General features: G+C 33.5%; 1 pseudogene; it reads left to right on the forward strand.

The window, feature by feature from the left end:
• The window catches only part of LOC107865454, a 50,951-nt pseudogene that overhangs the window by 5,794 nt on the left and 21,814 nt on the right, over window positions 1-23,343 (forward strand).

Consider the following 23,343-nt stretch of genomic DNA (forward strand, 5'->3'; position numbering starts at 1 on the left):
TATTGTTGTTTTCTCTCTCTTAGCGATTATTGTTGTTCATTGTTGCGGCTGATTTATTCATCATCTTCTGATTCATTATCATCATCTTCTACTTCATTATCATTTTTATCTTCTTCTTGTTGACCATTATTGTTGTTGTTGTTACCGCTACTGCTTCTATTTGACTAATTTCTTAGGTCAAAATTTGTTTCGTACATCACTTTCCACTTTGACATTATTTCATAGGTGACTTTGATAAATCAAATTACGATTTTTAGTTGAATTGGTCATCCGGGTAACTGCTATTGTGCTGTTTTTTCAACAATAGATAGCACGCAAACATGAATGCAATATAAGATCCATATGTTTAAACTGATCAATCATCGGTTGCGACAGATGATCCATCTATTACAGTGAAAGACTCATAAGTTGAATTCATGTTTATGGTTCTATAGTGCCATAACATGAATCGAATAAATGGGTTATCTATTGCAACATATGACCCATCTGTTACAACAGATTAGTTATATGTTACAGCAGAATAAATATCTGTTGCAATAGATTAGTAACCTGTTGCAACAAAACCTGAACCTAATTTCAATAGACGTGTTGACTATTGCAATAGATTAGTAACCTATTGCAATAGGAACCTGAACTCGATTCCAACAGACGCGTCATCTGTTGTAACAAGTAAGTCATCTATCGTAACAGGTTAATTATCTGTTGCAACATGTCACTCATCTATTGGTATCAACTTTAAAGGTTTCTTAGTACTGTAGCATCTATCCCAACAGACACTTCATCTGTTGCAACAAATGTAAAGTATATTGCAATATATGATTCACCTATTACAACAGATGACTCGTCTGTTTAAATCATCTTCGGGAGCATAACATAAATCCCAATAGGTAAGTAATCTGTCATGACTGATCATTTACCTGTTGCAAGTTATTTTTCACCCGTTGAAACAGATTACACATCTGTTGGGATTCATGTACGGCACTATAAAATTAATATTAACTTTTCTAACAAATAACTTTATTTAGGAACTACTAATGGAGGGATCAATAATAATAAGGGTGGATTGTCATGGTCAATGGATTGAGAAGAGCAATTGATATGCATGGCGTTGAAAGAAGGGTGAAATGCTAGAGACGATAGCTATGGTAGTCCAAAGTGATATTTCGTATGATTATTTTGTGAACTTAATCATCAGCTATTATGGACTGAATTATCAACCGAAATAACTTATCATCAGCTACATGCACAGCTCCTTTAAAAATCAGAGGGTACTACCTTTCATGATAACTGATCAGGTTTGGTTGCATGCTTATATTAGTGATTCATCTAGGCCTGTGTTAAGGGTATACATAGTTGAAAAGACGAGAAAGAATGAGAACCAGAATGTAGAAGAAGAACAATAACAAGACATCTTTGATGATAAGTTAGATGATCTAGACATGAATGTTTCAGATGATGATCAAACACCTACGCTCGTTGATGTGACCAATATGGTGGGAAGTTCTTCTCGATCAATATAGTCTAACAATCTTCAAGATAATGAGACCGGCCTTTTCAATGGAATGTCATTCAAGGACAAGAAAGAAATATCTACTACTTTGTTTATTTCTTACTTGAAAAAAGATTTCAAAATAATGAAGGTGATTAATTCGAGCAAAGTCTTTTGCTACAAAGGTGCTAATCCGAACTACAAGTGGTGGTTAAGAGCGGTGAAGTACTGAAGTTCTGACAGATTCATCACTCATAAACATGAAAAGTATCACACATGTGGTTCGGAGCACACCTCGGGCCAAAATCTTCATGCCACATCAAAGGTCCTCGGTGAATATTTCAAGAATAGATTCCCTAATGGCAAAGGCCCTTCTATAGGGGTTATGGCCAATCAACTTCTTACGGAATTGGGTGTCCTGGTCATTTATTAGAAAATATATATGGCTATGGGGATTTCCAAGGATTTGGTTAGGGGGACACATGAGCATGGGTATAAAATCCTCGATGCCTACCATTACATGCTTGAGTCCACAAATCCCAAAAGTAAGATGGCATTGTATGTTGAACAAAATAGAAGCTTCAAGTACCTTTTTGTATCCTATGGTGCTTAGATTCAAGGTTTTTGACATTTGAGAAAAGGCATAACCATTGAAGGTACCTTCTTGAGAAGCAGGTATAATAGAGTTCTACTAGCGGCGATGGCGCAGAAAATGAAGAATCGCATCTTTCCTGTCACTTTTTGTGTAGCGGACATGAAATGTGATGCCTCTTATGGATTTTTTTGAACAATTGTGAAACTGCGTCGAAGATACCAAAGTGTTGTGTTTTGTTTTGGATAGGCATCCAAGTATTCCAAAGATTGATTTAATTTTCTTCACTTTAGCTTACTTTGGTTATTGCATCAGGCATCTTGGAGAGAACATTCGAACCAACTTTCACAACGGAAAGGTCGTGACCCTTTTTTATAGAGCTGCTAAAGTATATAGTAGAGAGGAGTTTTTAGACCATTTCAATAAAATAGCGGATATGCATCCCCAGGCATTAGAACATCTCATACGTGTCAGTTTCGAGAGATGGAGCCAGGCATTCTACTTGACAAATAGGTACATTCTTATGAATTTAATGTCTTATTTGAGTTACAAGTTTAGTATGATATCGTACTAAGTGATTCTTTTGTATAGGTACAATATTATGACATCAAACATAGCTGAATCGGTGAATTTATTGTTTGGTGATGAAAGAGAATTTCCCATCAAGGCTGTATTTGAAATAACAAACAAAAAGTATGGCTAATTTTGTAACAAAAGGCGTGTGGAGTTCAAAGACGCAGGAACCCCATTTGTTCTAGAAGTGGAAAAAATAATATCAATGAACATCTGTCTGGGGAATAGGTTATTATCTCACCAAATAGTAGATTACAAGTTCAGTATCAATGGTTATGGTGATGTTTCCACGGTCGATCTTCAAACAAGATCTTATACGTGCAGAGTTTTTGACTTAGAAAAAATACCCTATCCATATTCTATGGCAGCACTTCGAGCTCAATACAGTGCAAAATATGGAACTAAAATTTATAAGTAATCCTCTCCATATTATTCGGTGGAAAAATATACAATGGCATATAGTGGGCATATTACTTTGGTGCCTCCCAAAGAATCTTGGGTTGTTCCTACAGAGCTTTTGGGGAGATTAGTACCTCCTCTATGTATTGAACGAAGCACTATCAAACCAGAAAAAAAGCCATATAAGAGGAGGCATGGAGTCAGAGAATTATTTTCATCAAGAAGAAACAAGTGTTCCGTATTTAAGACCACTGGACACAAAAGAACTACATGCCTGGATCGTCATCCACCGTGATCGTTGTAATTGCAAAAAACTTGCGTTGTTATTTGTTGTGGACTTTTATATATTTAACTCATTATTGTAAACGTAAATGTTATTATTTATTATATATGAAATATCTTTTTTCTAATAACTTGTGCATCAATAAAAAAAGGCAAAACATGAACTAAATACATCAGACCACAAAATTATTTTCAACAGACTATCCATTTGTTGCAATAGATGGACATTAGATGGAAGAACACAACACAGTTCATCAAACTAGAATGTTTTCCTCCAAAAATTAACAAATCTGTCATAACAGATGGATAATCTATTGACAGAAACCCAACTGATGACCAATCTGTTCCAACACATGGTTCATTTGTTGAAAGAACTTAAAAGAAAAAAATTGTAGTGATACTAGATTTAAAATTGCTCCTTACCCCCAATCATCGACATGTTAACATCTATGTTTAGAGGAAGAAATAGACAGACTGAAAATTGAATAAAAATTAAAAAGACAAAGTAGACTAAAATTAAATTTTTTATTAAATGAAAAATAAAATAAATTATGTATGGATCCGATATAGAAAAATTAAAATATATACGCTAAAAGAAAAAATACATTCTAATTAGTATTGTCATCATTATCATCATTATTATTGCCAACCAAACAATCAACCTGCAGTAGCAGGTCCTCATCAGCCTCTGCATCTCTCTAAAATACTTGTCCTCATGGCGACCAACTCCCTCTTCAGGCTATTAATCTACCTCTGAAGTTTCTGCATGGTTTCGCGTAGAATAGTAATGTCCCAAACAGGATCAGTCATATCTAGAACATGCATGAATTGACAAAAAATGTAAACACAAATAAAAAGAAAAGAGTTCGAATGTAATACAACATATACTACCAACTGGTAGATTTACACAGAAAAAAAACTTACCTCAACGAGTAAGGAATATGCTCTTTGAATAGAAGTAGTTGAAGATATAATACGAAAAGAGAAAATGCAAGAAATTAATAAAAGTGGAGTAGACTGAAGATTAAGAAGGGACCTATTTATAGAGGATTGAATCTGAATGTGTTAGGTAAAAAGGCACTACTATTCAACTCCATTGTATTAATTACATTCAAACTACTGGATTTTTATTTTTTGTGAAAAGTCGTGAATTTTTCTTTTAGATTCAAACCTCTCACCTTTTCAAATAGTTTGAGCCTTAATAATAACCGTTATTATTGAGATTTTGCAATAGATCGTCCATCTGTCACAATAGATAACCTACTGTCGTAACAGATTTACTATCTATTGTAATAGATGGTCTGTATATGCAATAGATGAGACATCTATTGTAACATATGGATTATTTGTTGTGACAGATGGGCCACTTTTTGGAGGAGATGTTTTGATTTCTTCTAATAGCTGATTCATCAGTTGCAACAGATGGGGAATTTGATTCATCAGCTTTTTTGAATGTGTAGACAAAAAATCACGACTGGTCACCTTTTTTAATAGTTATCACATGCGTGCAGATGAATAAACACTGTCTGACATTGATGGGGTAGGAAGAATAAGGTGAGTGAAGATGAATGGATCCACTTTCATGTGTGGGAGTTATGTATTATTGATAAGGCTATCGTGACAAACACACATAAAGTATAATGATCTTATGAATGCAGTTTTTTACCGATTAGACATTGATCCTTCTAACAAGATCCTGCATTTTACAGTTTAGTTTGGTTGGTGTGAATTGATAAGGACAAAGGGTTCCAAGATGGTGGTGTCAATACCTTGTTATACTTTAATGATGGTTTTGCTCATGTTTATATGTCAAGTTTGGAGAAGGGTTTAAGTTTTTGACGACAGTGTAAATATCCAATAGTGATTGGACCAATTTTAATAGTGCAATGAACTTTTGAAAGGCCTCCAAAGCCTCGCACTGCAACAAACAAGAATAAACCAATAGAAATATCCCTGGTCCAAATTTATATGGATGGGTTGGTCGAGGAGACTATTATATAGCAGAAGGTGCTTGGGAGAATACATGTGCGGGAAAGTATAGGTGGAGAAGGGCATATATCATCTTAGACCTTATTTAATAAGAAACACAGGGTAGGAACTTCTAGTAAATCTGGCCAATGAAATTAACTTGAAAGACAAAAAAACTGAATGAACTGCAAATTTGAAAGTGTACCCAAATATTAAAACCTGTCAGCCCTTCTTGAAAAAGAAAAATAATGAAGAGGAGTAGAGTTGGGGACACTTTTCTAGGGACTGCGACTAGTGAGAGTGATCTTAATGAAGACCCACAAAGAGCAGGACCAAAAGACTAAGAAAGCAGCTCAGCGAGCACAGAGGATTGGTAAGATTTTCAATCACAAATGAAACCTAAACCAAAAACTCCAGAATTAAAAATAAGGGAAGCCAAGGCATCAATTTCTAAAGTATAACTTGCATCCCATGCTTTCTGTTTGTGGTTTTGATCAGGTCAATGGTAGTAGAAACAAAAATTTCTGAAGTTGGGCAGAAATCCTATGCCTTGTTGTTTCCACTACCTTTGACCTGACCAGAACCACAAGCAGAAGACCTGGGATGCAAGTTTAACTTAAAAAATTGCCACCTTATATTGACCCCTTATTTTTACTTCAGGAGTTATTGGTTCAAGTTTCAATCCTAACCGACAATCTTACCACCATCGGTGCTTACAAAGCTGCAACCTTAGATTTTTGGTCCTGCATTTTGTGGGTCTTTATTCAGGCCACGCTAGCTAGTTCCAGTCCCTTAACAAAGTGCATAGCTCCAATGGACTGATGGATTTTCAATTTTCGATTCACTTTCACATTTGCAGCTCATTCATTTTTTTTCATTTTTTATGTCATTTTCATCAGCCAATTTCACTACACTTTCCTTCCTACCTTGTGTTTCTTCTTAAATAAGGTCTGAGTTGATATATGGTCTTCTCTACCTCCCCCTTCCTGCACAGGTATTCTTCCAATCATCTTCTTCTATATAATAGTCTTCTCGAGCAACCCATCCATATAAATTTGGACCAGGGGAATTTTTATTGATTTTTAATTCTTGTTTGCTGCAGTAAGAGGCTTTGGAGGACTTTCAAAAGTCTGTTGAACTCTTAAAATTAGTCCAATCACTATTTGAATGCTCATACTACTACAAAAAACTTGAACCCTTCTCCAAAGTTGACGTATAAACATTAGAAAAATCTCTATTAAATCATAATAGGGTATCGACACCACCTACTTTGTCCCTCAGCCTTACCAGCTCAAACCTAACAATCTTAACTGTAAAATGTCATATCTTGTTTGAAAGATTAACGCCTGATAGGTAAAGAACCAACATTAAAAAATTAGTGTACTATATGTGTGTTTTCACGATATGTTGATCAGTAATATATACCTCCCATATATGAAGCGATTCCATCTGCAAGTAGCTTATTCCTCCGAATCCATCTTTATCCAACCTCTAATGCTGGTCGGGAAAAAGTTTATCTAGTTTCACTTTCTTTAATCTACAAACAAGAGAAAAATATTTGATGTCAATCAAGAGAAGAACAAAAAGAACATTACAAAAGGGTAACACAAAATTGAATAATTCAACAGATGACCCATTTAATGCAACGAATTCCCCATCTATTTAATTGATGAGTTATCCGTTGCAGCAGGTGATGAATCTTTGGCAACAAATAGATGACATGTTGCAATAGATGGGTCATCTATTGAATAAATCAAACCAGCCTTGCTACTAGTTTGATTTCTTCCAACAATTGTTCCATCTGTTCCAACAGTTGATTCATCAAATGCAACAGTTGAGAAAACTATTGCAACACCACCAACAACATAACAAAAACATCAACAACAAAGAAATAACACCATGTGTTCCAACACCATCAACAACACAAACACCACATGTTCCAATACTATCAACAACACAAACACCACATGTTCCAACAACACCAACACCCATTTATCAATAAATAGAAAACTAGTAATAGGTAAATCATTAATAACTACAGATGTATATATGTAATTTAAATAACATACAAAGAAGAAGACGAGAAGGAAAGAGCAATGGTGAACCATACCTGCAATGTTAAAAAAGCAAAGAGATCAGAACACCTATTTCAGTCGATCAAAGATATTGGGGGGATTGATTGATATCCAAAAGAATCCTTATGTAAAAAAAAAAGAGAAAATATAGAAAACAAGGAGATGGTTGTGATTACCCTAAAGAGGACTGAAGGAGAATTTTGAATCTGAATAAAGAAAAGAGATGAGTTGAGTTAATTTATGGATGAAGGAGAAAGAATTCTAGAGATGGATTTTAAATATTCATTAATAACTTTTGAGGGGCCCGAGGAGATGGTGACATTGAAAAGACTAGATAAGACTACTCAATGAGAAGATTTTCGAGTTATCTAAGTAATATTTTTTACCGCCTTAGTATTTATCTCTTTTATATCGGATAAGAAATTATGAAATTACTTTAAAATAAAAAAAAAAAATCTTAAAATATATAAGTCATCTGTTGTAACAGATGACAATTTCTGTTTGAAAATTTCTAACGGTCAGTCATCTGTTATAACAGATGACAATTTTGTTTGAAAATTTCTAGTGGATTAATCATCTTTTGCAAAATATGGCAACGTTTTTTTTGATAATTTACAACAGATAGTTAATCTATTACAACAGATGACTTAATATATTTGACAAATTCCAACAGATAAGTCATCTGTTGTAATAGGTTAAACATTTGTTTTTATACAATTTTAATTGTGTTCATATGTTTAAATACTATTTCAATTAATTTATCTAGAACTAGGGGTGAGTTCATGGGGTCAACTACAACTTCAATTGAATCTTTGGCAATGGCATGATATTGGTATTGAGATCTTTTCGACCTGAGTCAACGATCGGTCACTCTGAGTTAAAACGATTCTTATTAACTCATTATCAAGGTAATACCTAAATTGATTTATCTATAACTAGGGGTGAGTTTATGGGTCAACTTCAACTTCAATTGAGTCTTTGGTAATTGCATGATGATGGTATCGAGTTTCTCCCGACCTGAGTCATTGATCGATCAATCTAAGTTGAAAAAATTCTTATTACCTCATTATCAATATAATACCTAAATTGATTTAGCTAGAACTAGGGGTGAGTTCATGGGGTCAACTACAACTTCAATTGAGTCTTTGGTAATAGCATGATGTTGGCATTGGGTTTCTCCCGACATAAGTCATCTATCGATTACTCCTAGTTGAAACGATTCTTATTAACTCTTATCATGGTAATACCAAAATTGATTTATATAGATCTAGGGTTGAGTTCATAGGGTTAACAACAACTACAACTTCAATTGAGTCTTTGATAATTGTATGATGTTAGTATTAAATTTCCCCCGACCTGAGTTGATCGATCGATCACTCCTAGTTGAAGCGATTCTTATTAACTCATTACCAAGGCAATACCAAAATTTATTTATCTAGAACTAGGGGTGAGTTCATGGGGTCACTTACAACTTTAATTAAGTCTTTGGCAATTGCATGATGTTAGTATTGAATTCCTCTCAACCTGATTCATTGATCGATTACTTCGAGTTAAAATGATTCTTATTAACTCATTATCAAGGTAATACCTAAATTGATTTAGCTAGAACTAGGGGTGAGTTCATGGGATCAATTGCAACTTTAATTGAGTCTTTGGCAATTTCATGATGTTGGTATTGAGTTCCTCCCGACCTAAGTCGTCAATTGATCACTCTAAGTTGAAACGATTCTTAATACCTCATTATCATGATAATACCTAAAATAATTTATCTAGAATAAGGGTGAGTTCATGGGGTCAACTATAACTTCAATTAAGTCTTTGGCAATTGCATGATATTAGTATTGCGTTCATCTCGACCTGAGTCATCGATCGATCACTCCAAGTTGAAACAATTCTTATTAACTTATTTTCAACGTAATACCTAAATTGATTTTGCTAGAATTAGGGGTGAGTTCATGGGGTCAACTACAACTTTAATTAATTCTTTGGTACTTGCATGATGTTGGTATTGAGTTCCTCCCAACCTAAGTCGTCGATCAATTACTCCGAGTTGAAATGATTATTATTAGCTCATTGTCAAGGTAATATGTAAATTGATTTATCTAGAACTAGGGGTGAGTTCATGGGGTCAACTAGAGCTTCAATTGAGTCTTTGGGATTCGCATGGTGTTGGTATTGAGTTCCTCCTACCTAAGTCATCGATCAATCACTCCAAGTTGAAATGATTCTTATTACCTCATTATCAAGTTAATACCTAAATTTATTTAGCTAAAACTAGGGGTGATTTCATGGGGTCAACTACAACTTCAATTGAGTCTTTGACGATTGGATGATGTTGGTATTGAGTTTCTCCTGACCTGAGTCATCGCTCTATCACTCCGATTTGAAATGATTCTTATTAACTCATTATCAAGGTAATACATAAATTGATTTATCTAGAACTAGGGCTGAGTTCCTGGGGTCAACTACAACTTCAATTGAGTCTTTAGCACTTGCATGATGTTGGTATTGAGTTAATCCCGACCTGAGTCATCGATCAATCAGTCTGAGCTGAAGCGATTCTTATTAACTAATTATCAAGTTAATACATAAATTGATTTATCTAGAACTAGGGGTGATTTGATGGGGTCAACTACAACTACAACTTTAATTGAGTCTTTTGCAATTACATGATGTTTGTATTGTGTTCCTCCCGAGACGAATCATCGATCGATCAATCTGAGTTGAAATAATTATTATTAACTCATTATCAACGTAATATATAAATTGATTTATCTAGAATTGGGGTGATTTCATGGGTTCACCTACAACTTCAATTGAGTCTTTGGCTATTGAATGATGTTGGTATTGGGTTCCTCCTAACCTGAGTCATCGATCGATCACTCCGACTTGAAATGATTCTTATTACCTCATTATCAAGGTAATATCAAAAATTCATCAGTGTTCAAGTTTAAATTTATACACTTTATTATGATAAGACTGTTAAAAATTACACATATCTTTTAACATTTTAAAAATAATTAATATCAAATTTGGTCCTATCAAGTTGGACCAAATTAACATTTTCAAAACTATCATTCTTTTCCAAAATACAAATCAACCCACATAAATCATACATTTGCGGATAAAATGTTTCATCATTGCAAATCTGGAGTTCTCGCTCTTTTTTTCTCTCTCAACAATACAAACAACTACTCAACAAATTGCTCAACCATTCACAACAAATCAATTTTATTTCCATTTTCAACCTCATAGGTGTTATTTTCGACTTCATTATTGCTTGTATCCATCGTTTTATCTATTTTTGTAGGTAACAAAGTTTGAGAAGTGTTCTATATTTTTTTCTTTTTCTAAAAATTTGGGCTTTTAAGTTAATGATTAGAAAAAAGACTTTTAGTTGTATTATCTTCAAAAATGTGTTTACAATTTTGAGTTTTAATGGTAAAATCATAGGAAGAACCCAAGAAAATCCTAGTTTTATTGCAGTGTTTCATTGACTGCAGTGGCATTGGTGGTAGTGGATGTTGGTATTGGTGTTGGTGGTTATGGTGGTGTTTTTGTGGTGGCATTGGTTGGTGGTGGTTTTGGTGGCATTGGTTGGTGGTGTTAGTATTGGTGGTGTTTATAATATATTTTTTAAAATTTATGCATACATCAATTGTAATGTAATTTTTGTTTTTCTGTTGTTTGTAGGTAAAACATGTCTCCCAAAAGAAAAGAAAGTGAGTATGGATCAACTTCTGACCACCTAACAAAAAAGGCTACAGTACAGAGGGATTTAGAGGAGCTTCCTGAACAATCTCAACCAGGGAATAATGAATCTGAGGAAAGATATGAAAACAACATTGAGGGAGATATACAAGGGTCTATAGATAGTGATGAGAAAAATGAAAGTGAGGAGTAAGAAGAAGATAAACAAGAAGAAGAGGAAGTAGAAAGAAAGAGGATAATAATCAGTATGAAGATAATACATCACCAATGGAGCATGAATTATGATCAAAATCCCAACATGAGTCTATCAAAACTATTAGTATTGACAGGCTTCAAGTTGCAATGCCGATAAATGACCCTGAAGAACTAACTGGTGATCTTGTACTTAAATGTCAGTTGGGGAAACCTTTTAATGAATTTAGGAATATTATGAATAATGAAAACATAGACGGACTTTTTAAGAAGAGCTGCTTTGGACAATTTATTGAGCTGCCTGAGGACTATACTGCCCATTTCTAAATGAGCATGATATATGGTCTTCTCAAGCATAGGATCAAGTACGTGGGGGATGATAAAGATTCGAATGAGGGCGAAAAAAAGATGTATGAAATCTGGATCAACTACTGTGGCATTTTATTTATTTTTTTATCTTGAAAGAGTTTGCCATAGTGACGGGCTTGAGATATGATCATTCAGAAGAACCTCTCACCAATGAAACACCATACAAAAGATCCAAAGCAAGAAGGACATCTAAACTACCACCATTAAATACAAGGAAGGCATTGTCCCAGCGACTACCCACCAAAACCAACAAACGCTAGGAAAAAATAGATGGATTGTTGGACATTATTGGATGTGGGTACAAAGACAATAAGTTAATAAAACATCTCAAGGATATAACTATATCAAAGAAGTCCAAGGAGCAATTATGCTTGGTTTGGTTTGTCCATTCTGTTATATTGGCAAAAGACATCTACAGAGTCATAGAAGATGATTTATTGAAGCTTGCTGAGGATTTTGATAAATTCAACAATTATCCCTGGGAATATAACAACTACTACTTGACTGTCAAATATTTACTGACAAATCTATCCCCAAAGACGATCACATTATATGGCTTTCCTTGGAATTTTATGGTAAATTTAATCACTATTTGTTTACTCATCCATAAATTTAAATTGAATAATTATTTTCTTGCCTCATGTTTGCATTTTTTAGGCTTGAGAATTTGAAGTCATTCCTCACCTCCAAAAGCAAGTTAAGGATTACCCGAATGAGGTTTATTGTCCAATGATCCTTAGGTGGTTGGCTGTAAAGAGCAGCATAAGAATTAAGGAGGCTGATATCTTTAACCCTCCGAATGATGCAGTACATCTTCTTTCGAGTAAAATAATTTGATTGAAACAAAGATATTAAAATAGATGTGCCATCTGTTGTAACAGATGGGTTATCTATTGTAACAGATTACCCGTCCACTACAACTGGTAAAACGTGTGGGTAATCTATTGCGATAGATGATTCATATTTCACATCATATTACCCATCTTTTGCTTTAGTTCTTTGAACTTGACTCAATAGATTAGCCATCTACTATAAATTATGCAACAAATGGGTAATCTGATGTAATATATTGTTAATCTATTACGACAGATAGATTAGCCATTGTGATAGAAAGATCATTGTTGCATAATATGTGCCATCTGTTGCAACAGATGGGTTATCTATTGCAATAGATTACCCATCCACTGCAACTAGTACAACAGATGGGCAATCTGTTGAACGATTCATAGTTCACATAAGATTTCCATCTGTTACTTTGGTTCTCTAAATCCGACTCAACAGATTACCCATCTACTACAAATTATGCAATGGATGGGTAATTTGATTTAACATATTATTAATCTATTACGATAGATAGATTAGATGTTGCAACAGAAAGACAAAATAAATCCACTTGGTTTCAGACTGGTACAACCCAAGGCCATCATTCCCTTTGTTTTTCAAAACCAAAAAATTATCATCTGTTGCATAAGTTGTCTGTGTTAACATGTAACCCAACTGACTGCAAATTATTATATGATTTAAATGTATTTATCTCTTTATAGGTGGTGCATCCATAGATCGTGCCTACTGAGCAAGAGTTAGGGATGACTTTTATTATTACTCTAGTTCTTGTTGATACAATAACAAACCCAATGGTGGATTTAATAAAGAAGGAATTGGCTAGAGAAACAACTATAAGAAGAGCAGTTAGGCAAGGTCAGCATAATGTTGAGGCTCTTCATGACCAACCTACTACAACAGATCCGGGTGCTTTTTCTGGGGGTGTTACTGGTGTAGTTGTTAATGTTGGTGGCAGGTATGCCGATGCTGCTGCCAGTCGTGATGATGAGCATGTTGATGCTCGATAAAAAATAAATATATTTGAAAATACCCCTTTCACACATCCCTGTCACCCTTACAATAGTCCCTCTAACCCCTCTTCACCCTCATGTTCTCGTTGCAAATGCAAAGAGTGAAAATTAGCCAGGATAAACTCTTTGAAAAAGTAGAGGCTATCACCAAAGTTGTTGAAAAATTAAAATCCAAGAGGGGTGTCATACAATCCAAGAAGGTAAGGGAGCCATACACTCCTATAGTGGCGGTTGAGAGGAAGAGAAGGGAAATTAGCCAAGTACTCTCCAATCAAAAATAAAAAACAATTACAACTCCTCCCTCTCCAAAAGTTGTTAAAGTTCAGTGTCCATTCAAGAAGGTGGTCATATACACGGAACTTAGCGCTAAAGAGAAGAGGGATCTATGATGGGACAAGAATTCCAAGCAAGTCGCACAAGATTACTCCATCCATACCTTTTCCACCTAAGACTTCAAGAGTATGACAGATATGTGTACGCAGTACGTGGACAAGGTAAGTTTACTTTCCCTAACCTAGCCATCTAATCTACTTCATGAAGAAGAAACTATGCAAAACATGTATCAACTGTTGTAATAACTGTGTTTTCTGGTGCAACTTGTGGTAGTTTTGTTGCAACATATTACCCATATCTTGCATAAGTTGCATTAGATGGGTAATCTGTGAACAGATTCATAGAACCCTCTACAACAGATGGACCATCCATTGCATCTTTCTACTATGTTTTCCTTCTCTACAATTACTAACCTATTTAAAAATTGACTTCTTATATCATAGTATGTTGAAGAAATTCTCTGACTCATGAGAGGCAGACAATTAGCGTACCCAGAGGCTTATGATGCTATTGATAGAAAAATGGACCTCGACTTTTATAAGAATTTCAAGGATAGGTACGATGATCTCAGTAAGCGAGCGTCAACTCCCCATGGCATGGGATAAAAATGTTAGAAGAGAGAGGCCAAATCCACAAGACAAGATCACGACTAGGGAAAAGAGAATTCTTGGAGTCATGAACATGGAAGGCATACGTTATCGTGCTATTGAGATACTACTCGAGAAGGAAAAGATCAAGATTTATGACTGTAACTTACCTTCCTAGGATGAGGCCAATTTTTTTACCCATATGCATTCACTGTTGGAGTTGTTCCCTATCTTGCTGAGGCAAAGTAAACTGATGGATAATTTGCTATAAAAAGTATTGATGAAGGAACCATGGAATTTTAAAGGTAGAAATAAGGACATGGACCTTCCAAAAATGAAATCGGTGTTGTGTGCGGGTCATACACACTTGTACACAACGAATATTTGCTGACAGACACAGAAATGGCCAAACCAACGACCTTTCTGTGTGACAATATTGTGGCAAACATGCAAGAGGTCTGCGCTTATGGGTACTAACTGGATGCTTGGAGCCTATGTATAAAGAAGAGCCAGTGAAATAACAATTTTTTATTTCGTCACTTCACCTTACATACGTAACTTTATATGTAGTGGTAATTTTTTGATATTTCACAATAATTATGCGTGAATATCCATGTTCTCAACAACACCAAACCAATAACAAATACAATACACCACCATAAAAATTTTAGCAATTAGGCTTGAATATCCATGTGCCCAACAACACCAAATTAGCGACAATAACACCAATAATGTAGTATCTTCTTATTCGATTTTGTTTCTCTTCAAAAGCCTTAACTTTCTTCAACAAACCCCAGATTACACGATTTGCTTGTGAAGGGTGTCATTCTTTATACCAATCAAAGTAACCACATCCACCCAACTTCTATAAAAACAAGACCACAATTACAAAATAATTGCAAGTCAATAATTAATCAACTAATTAAATAAAAAAATATTACCTTTGAAATCTTACAAGTAAAAAACCTACAACCTGAATTTCGTTGAGTTCAAGAAGTCTTTAATAGAGCTTCATGACAATACTTACAATATAAAAAATCTTTATCACAAAAAATAGTGGAAGATGAGCTCGACATTGTCAAGCTCAGTTGGAAAAAATGAAAAAAATATGCGGAAAAATCAAATACAAATAATTTGAAGAATTGAGATAGAGAAAAAAGATGAAGAAAACAAGATTTGAGAATTTATGCTTAAATTTTAGGAAGAAGATGAATATACAAGAGGAAAAATAACCGTTGGGGCCAAATCAGATGCCAAGTCAACAAAAATGGGGGTTTAATGAGCCTTGGCTATGTGAATTACACGCGAGCTACCAAAGTGAAAGATCACTCTAAATTTAGGTGCCTGTCAATGGGTTCCACCTTTTTTATTTCAAGTCACTTCACTCTACATGTAGTGGTAATTTTTTATGTCTAATGAAAATTGAATTTGCAATAGATTGTCCATCTGTTGTAACATATATTCTATCTGTTCTGACAGATAGTTTATCTGTTGCAATAGGTTTGTAATTTATCGCATTATGTTGATGTTTTTACTAAATCTATCTGTTGAAATAGTGAGAAGACCTGTTTGCTAATTTCCAACAGATTACCTACATGTTGCAACATATGTATAAATCTGTTTGATATTTTCCAACAGATATGTCGTCCGTTGCGATAAATACCTTATTTGTTATAATATTTGAATCTAGCATTCAATTTCAATTAATAAGTTCAAATCTAAGGATAAAATAAAATTCATAGATAAAATAAAATAAATCAAAGCCTTCAAAAATTACATGAAATAAATCAACAAATAAATGAAATATAAAAGAATTGTTATGGGTACAGATCTCAACAAATAAATAAACAATTTAAGTTTTGACGCAAATAATTTCTAAGGAGGGGTGAGGTTATTAATTTCAAAGACTCAAGCTATAAATATCTACTCAATATGGACAAGTTGTTCTTCATCCGGTGCTATAGAATCTGGCTTTAGTCATCGTGGATCATTAATGTCGCTTGTGTATGGTTTCTGCGCTTTCGCTTCTCCGTATTGCCATAAAAAGATTAGCATATTATCAATGTTGTTTAGAAGTAACTTCTACAGTGACATCCACCTAGAAAGCCAGAATTGATTAATGCTAATAGCAGATTAAAAAATGAAAAATGATAACTCATCTATTTTAGCAAATCAAGCAGGTCTTTCTCCTGTTTTAAATTACCTAAACAGATTATATTTATGTTGCAATAGATGGATCAACTATTGGAACAACTTATAACACGAGGAAGAACTGTATGATAATTTCCAATGGATGAACCATCTATTGCAACATATGACTCATTTGTATGGAAAAACTGAAATGGTAGGAAGTCTTGATTTAATTTGTCTCAACAGATGACCCATCCGTTACAACAGGTAGGTCATCTATTGTTACAAATAAAAATGGTACGTAGAGCTATTTAATTTTATCAAATATATGAGACATATATTGCAATAGACACTGTATCAGATGCAACAAGTTAGTCAACTGTTGCAACGAATGTATATATCTGTTTGATAATTTTCAGCAGATGTATCATCTGTTGAAATAGATATGTGTCTGTTTGTTAGTTGAAATAGACGATATATATTCACCTTGTTCATATCGTGTTTCTCTCCAGTGGCCCTTGTACATTGCTCAATAGTGCAACACATGGACAGAGGAGTTGCAATTTTGCTTTTTTGAATGCTTGATAATGCCTTGGAAATTACTTTTCTTCTTCTCTTACTCTTAATCTCTAATAGAGTAGATGGATATAAAATCCTATTTGATGGAATGACACCCCTATTAGATGTCAATTCATTTACAGAAGAAGTTAATGCATTAATAGCATTAATCACTACATCAGGTTTTACCTAGCAGTCTTGACATTTGCATGCAGGACATTCACTAAGAGAGAGAAACTATGTATAACCAGTATGATCATACTCATAACGGTTTTTTTTAAAAACTGTAAGAGGAACGTCATTAACACCAACAATAACACCACTACCATCACTAACAACTCTATCACCACTATAGTCATCAACAACAACAAGCGCACCCCAAAATTATTTTTTTGTAATGGTTGTTGCTCCAAACAGTTCCATTTTTATTTTGTCAATGACCTTAGGGTTCGATAAAGTTTGTACACACCGTAAAGTAAGAAAAATGACATCTTCAACTCTTGATTGGTTGAAACAAGCGATGGATGCACAATCTAATATAAATCATTACATATATTAGAATGATGATTAGATTATTCAAAAATATTATTAATTAAAATAAAAACTTAATTATAATTATACTTACTGTATCCTTGGAGGGGTTGAAGATATCAAGAAATTTTGAATTTTTATCAGTTTTGGCTGACAACCATCTCAAAATTCTTGGACAGGAAACTTCTTCTTGGTAGTTCACTTGTTGTCTCAAATAAGGAATGGCTTCAAACACCCAAGCCTATAAAATAACGCCAATAAATCAAAACCATTATTGAATAAAAAATAAATCATATTATAATAAAAGAAATATTTACCATGAAAGCGCATGAAAAGCCATATAAGTTGACTGTCTTTGGCATTAATGGAGTTAACAAATATTTGACAGTCATTTTGAAAAATTCATAACCCCAAGGATAGCTATTAAATGCCTCAAGTTCCTAGGAGAGCTTTATCAAACCAAGTTGTATGTTGTTGTTAACGTCTCTTTCCCAAAGAATGTTATGTACTAACCAAACCAAGCACAATGGTTGCTTATGCTTCTTTGAAATTCTTTTACCTTTCAACACTTCTATCAAATTTTGTTTTTGAAGCTTGGAACAACAATGGACACCAGGCCATCACTATCATTCGACTTGCCTTTGCCTTTTTTGGGTGTGCGGGGTATTTTTTTGGGTTAGAATAGATATAAATTGAGAATGAGAAGGAGGATAACATTTTAGTCCAGTAACAATGGCAAACTCCTTCCAACCAAAACAAACAAGCATGCCATAGTAATTTATCCATATCTCATCCATCTTATCTTTGTTATCATACATAAACCTACGCTTGAGAAGATCATATACTCTCTCCGTTTCAAAAAGAATGATCTACTTTTCTTTTTAGTCTGTTTAAAAAAGAATGGCCCCTTTTCTTTTTTAGCAATAGTTTGATTTTAACTTTCCACATGGAATGTTTAGGACCACAAGATTAAAGGACATTTTGTTACATTTTCCACAACTTCAATTTAAGGCCTCAAGATTCAAAATTCTTCTTTATTTTCTTAAACTTTGTGCCAAGTCAAAATAGGTCTTTTTTTTTAAACGGAGGGAATACCACATACATTTGGAAATGAGCACTGTTGTCCTCCGGAAATCAAGATATTGTCCAAAGAAGCTGTTCCTGAAATAAGAATCTAATTTTTATTCTCAAAGTATTTTTCTGAAGGTATTGAAAGATTTTCCCATGGCTGACTTAACTACGAAATTACCAGTTAAATCTGTGGCACCATGGCACTGCATTCTAACAGGATAACGATCAATGCTAATGGTTTTGATCAACTCTTTGGTGGAAGGGCTATTAGCATTTGGATCATCTCTTTTGAAATATTCCTCCTCCCCATGTTCATCATATTCTACTCCTAATTGAGATAACGCTTGTAAAACAAGCTCATAGAGTTGTGGATGTAGCCTAGCTGCTTCACTTATTCCTTTACTTAGACTTTTGGGAGCCATATAATCTAAAAATAATGAAATATTAAATAGATTAAAATTGAATAATGGGAAAAGGATCAAATATGCCATTGAACTATCAAAAATGGCTCATTTATGCCATCAGTTAAAAGTTTGGCTCATTCATGCCATGGCCTGTTACAAAATTGGCCCATTCAGTTCATTAATTTTTAACGCTGGTTTTTAAAAATAGCTTTGTCACGTGGCCTTTTATTAAAGGGCTACGTCATTAATTAAAATAAGAAAAAGGCTTAAATATGCCATTAAACTATCAGAAATTGCTTATTTATGCCATCAGTTAAAAGTTCAGCTCATTCGTGCCATTGTCGTTATAAAATCAGCTCACCCATGTCATTACTTTTTAATGGTGAGTTTTCAAAAATAGTTTTGTCATGTGGTCTTTTATTAGAGTTTTGTGACATTAATTAAAATAAATCAGTATTAATTTCAAAATATCTTAGACCCATTAAAAACAACGAATTCATTTAACATAACCCGACCTACACCCATTAAAATATTTTTTTTCTTACAACAACAACTATTTTTCTAATCAGAAAAAATAGTGATTAATGTATATCATTTGGCTATTTCTAGTTGATTGTAAATCATTATAAATGCTACGCTTAACAAAAACCTCAAAAATTCTATCCAATAGTAACTGATTAGTTTTAATTCTAGTGAATCCAATATATACTCCGAAGTTGCAAGAAAATAAACAAATGAACGATTAGGGCAAGCAAGAAAAAGAAAGAGATGCACCAATATAACTTCTCCATTCTCCCATCACAAATTAGGGTAGTATATATTATTGAAAAATCATTTCCAAATAATGACTTAAAAGAAGTCTGTTATCTCAATTATCCCGCCATGCATATTGAATAACTTCTCCTATCACGAATTAGTGGAGCATACAGTATTGAAAAATTATTTTCAAATAACGGCTTAAAAGAAGTTTGCTATTCCAATTATCCCGCCATGTATATGGGATAATTTCTCCCTTCATTATGGTATAAATGCCGAAATAAATAATCCTGATACTAACTAATTTAAGATATTTTGAAATTAATATTGATTTCTTTTAATTAATGACGTGGACTTCTAATAAAAGACCACATGGCAAAGCTATTTTTAAAAATCCATCATTAAAAAGTAATGGCATGAGTGAGTTGATTTTATAACAGTGATGGCATGAATAAGCTGAACTTTTAACTGATGGCATAAATGAGTCATTTCTGATAGTTCAATGGCTTATTTGAATCTTTTTGCTTATTTTAATTAATGACGTCGACCTCTAATAAAAGTCCATGTGGCAAAGTTGTTTTTGAAAACCACCATTAAAGAGTAATGGCATGGATGATCTGATTTTGTAGTGGCGATGACATGAATGAGCTCAACTTTTAACTGATGGCATAAATGAGTCATTTCTGATAGTTTAGTTCCAGTAGATCACATATCTATTGCACCAGGTAGGTTATCTGTTGCAACTTATAACCAATCTATTGCAGCAGAGGAGTAATCTTTTGGAAACAATAAAAACAGATCACTCATCTATTGCACTAGATAGGTTATCTATTGCAACTTATAACCAACCTGTTGCAGCGGATGAGTAATTCATTGGAAATAATAAAAATAGATCACCCATCTGTTGCACCAAATAGGTTATCTATTGCAACTTATAACCAACATGTTGCAGCGTATGAGTAATCCATTGAAAATAATAAAAATAGATCACCCATCTATTGTACCAGGTAGGTTATCTTTTGTAACTTATACCCAACAGGTTGCAGTGGATGAGTAATCCATTGGAAACAATAAAAATAAATCACTCATCTGTTGCACCAGGTAGTTTATCTGTTGCAACCCATAGCCAATCCGTTGCATCCGTTGGAAATAATAAAAATAATTCACCCATGTGTTGCACCAGGTAGGTTATCTGTTGCAACTTATAACCAACCTGTTGCGGTGGATGAGTAATCCATTAGAAACAATAAAAATAGATCACTCATCTGTTGCACCAGGTAGTCTATTTGCTGCAACCTATAACCAACTTGTTACAGCGGATGAGTAATCCATTGGAAATAATAAAAACAAATCACTCATTTGCTAAAACAAATCAGTCATCTTTTGAAATTGATCACTCGTCTATTGCAAAATAAGTTATTTGTTGGATCAATATTGTTTATATTTCTCTCAAATAGAAGAGTCATGTGTCACAACAAATTAATAATTTGTTAGATTGTTCATTTATTATTTTAGATTTACATCTGTTGCATCAGATGTTTCATCTGTTGCATTAGATGTTTCATCTATTGCATCAGATGGTTTATCTGTTGCATCAGATGGTTCATCTGTTGTGACATATGGTTCATTTGTTGCACTAGACGGTTCATCTATTGTGCCAGATAGTTTATCTATTGTGTCAGATGGTTCATCTGTTGCAATACTATTTTTACCAAGAAAAATAACAAATCAACCCAGCAACACCAGCATAACACACACACTAAGAACATCAATAGTGACCAAAAATCGCCAACAAATCAAATCAACAGTCCGATAATAAGAACTACAATAACAACAAAAAATTATATTTCACGCTGGAAAGAGTAGAGAAAAAATGCCAGAAATTAGGGTTTTATACATTCCACATTTCAAATTTAAGTAATAAATATTGAAATTGTTAACCAATACTAGAACAGAAGTTGGCTCAAGTTCCTCTGCTTCTTCATAACTAAAAATACATAATTTTTTACATGTGAAATAAGAAATGGGACAACAAAGAACTCGAAGTTGTTGTCGCCAGAGAACACTACTTGTCATGTCGATTGACTGTTGAAAGTCCAAAAAAAACTCGCCCAGTTATTTGTCGTTGGAGCTTGAAGTCGTCGAGAATTGAAGGGAGAAATTTTGCAGAACTGTTTGTTGGAAAATAGTTGAGAGAGAGAGGAGAGAAATAGTTAATTTGGAAAGGAGGGGTGTGTGGGTTGATTTGTTATTTTGAAAAGATTAGAAAGTTTTGAAAATATTAATCAAGTTCACAATTAACTTAATCAAGTTTCCTAATTATGTTTGACCCTTTAAGTTGGTCAATGTCACCAATCCTTCATTCAATACTTAAAAGACACCTTTCCTTCAATTTTCTCCTATTTCTAAGGCTTGAACCTATGACATCATGGTCACATTACAATAACTTTTATTCATTATATAATTTCATTATTTATTTGTATGAATCTCTAACTCTTTATTAACTCAGCGAATTCCTTTTTTAGTACAATTATCTCTTTCCGCTAATTATCACTTTCCTTGTTTAATCAATCAGTCAATTCAAAATTTCTTAATTGTTTTGTTAAAAGTTGTTACTTAGTTTATTATCGTCTATTTTTTGCAAACTATGGTTAATTATTGAATTTTTTGTGAAAAATCATTTCTTCACTTAATTAAATTCTCACATTTCTTAAAGTTAGTTTAATAAATAAAATTTTTGAAATAACTTAATAACCGCATGTCAGCGGATATTTTAGGTGCCTGAAACCCCTTCCTAAAGTGTTAATATGAACTCTTCTCTGGATTTTTGAAAATTCAAAAGATTTTCTCTTTTAGTCTTTTGAGTAACTTTTAAAAAAAAATTCCTAATTCTTTTTGAATAAATTAAGTGACGATTCTATTTTAAATTGAATCTGGAAGGTTTTCTTAAGTTTTCGAATTCAAACAAGTCAAAACTATTTTTCCATCCTCTAAGTCGAAAGAGGTAAAATAGTAAATATTTGTTTATTCCGTTCAAGCAAAAACTTATTCTTCTGGAACTTATTAATAATAGAAAGTTACATGGGATGACCCTAATAGTGGCTGGCTTTGGGTTTTTGACCTTCATAAGAAAAGTATTTAAAGACCAACCTTCCGTTTTTTGATGTACTAGTTTAGATGTACGTGCTCTGTACGTGTATATAGTTAATTAACAATAAATGTATATCAAAAGAACAAGTTATTGTGTGTGCGTTGTATTGTTAAGTAAAAAAAATTAAAAGATAAACATTAAATTTTAAGATAAATCAGGTACATGAAGAACATGATAATTCACCATACATTTTCTAATGTCTAATTTAATTATTATAGATATATGAAATATATTGAAGTATACTCTAATCGTGTAGTTTTAATATGCTGTATGAAAATTTAGAAATAGAGTATTTAAAAGGAAAAGAGATATTGTTTTT

Source organism: Capsicum annuum, chromosome 3 (assembly GCF_002878395.1).
Source record: "Capsicum annuum cultivar UCD-10X-F1 chromosome 3, UCD10Xv1.1, whole genome shotgun sequence".
NCBI classification, from domain to species: domain Eukaryota; kingdom Viridiplantae; phylum Streptophyta; class Magnoliopsida; order Solanales; family Solanaceae; genus Capsicum; species Capsicum annuum.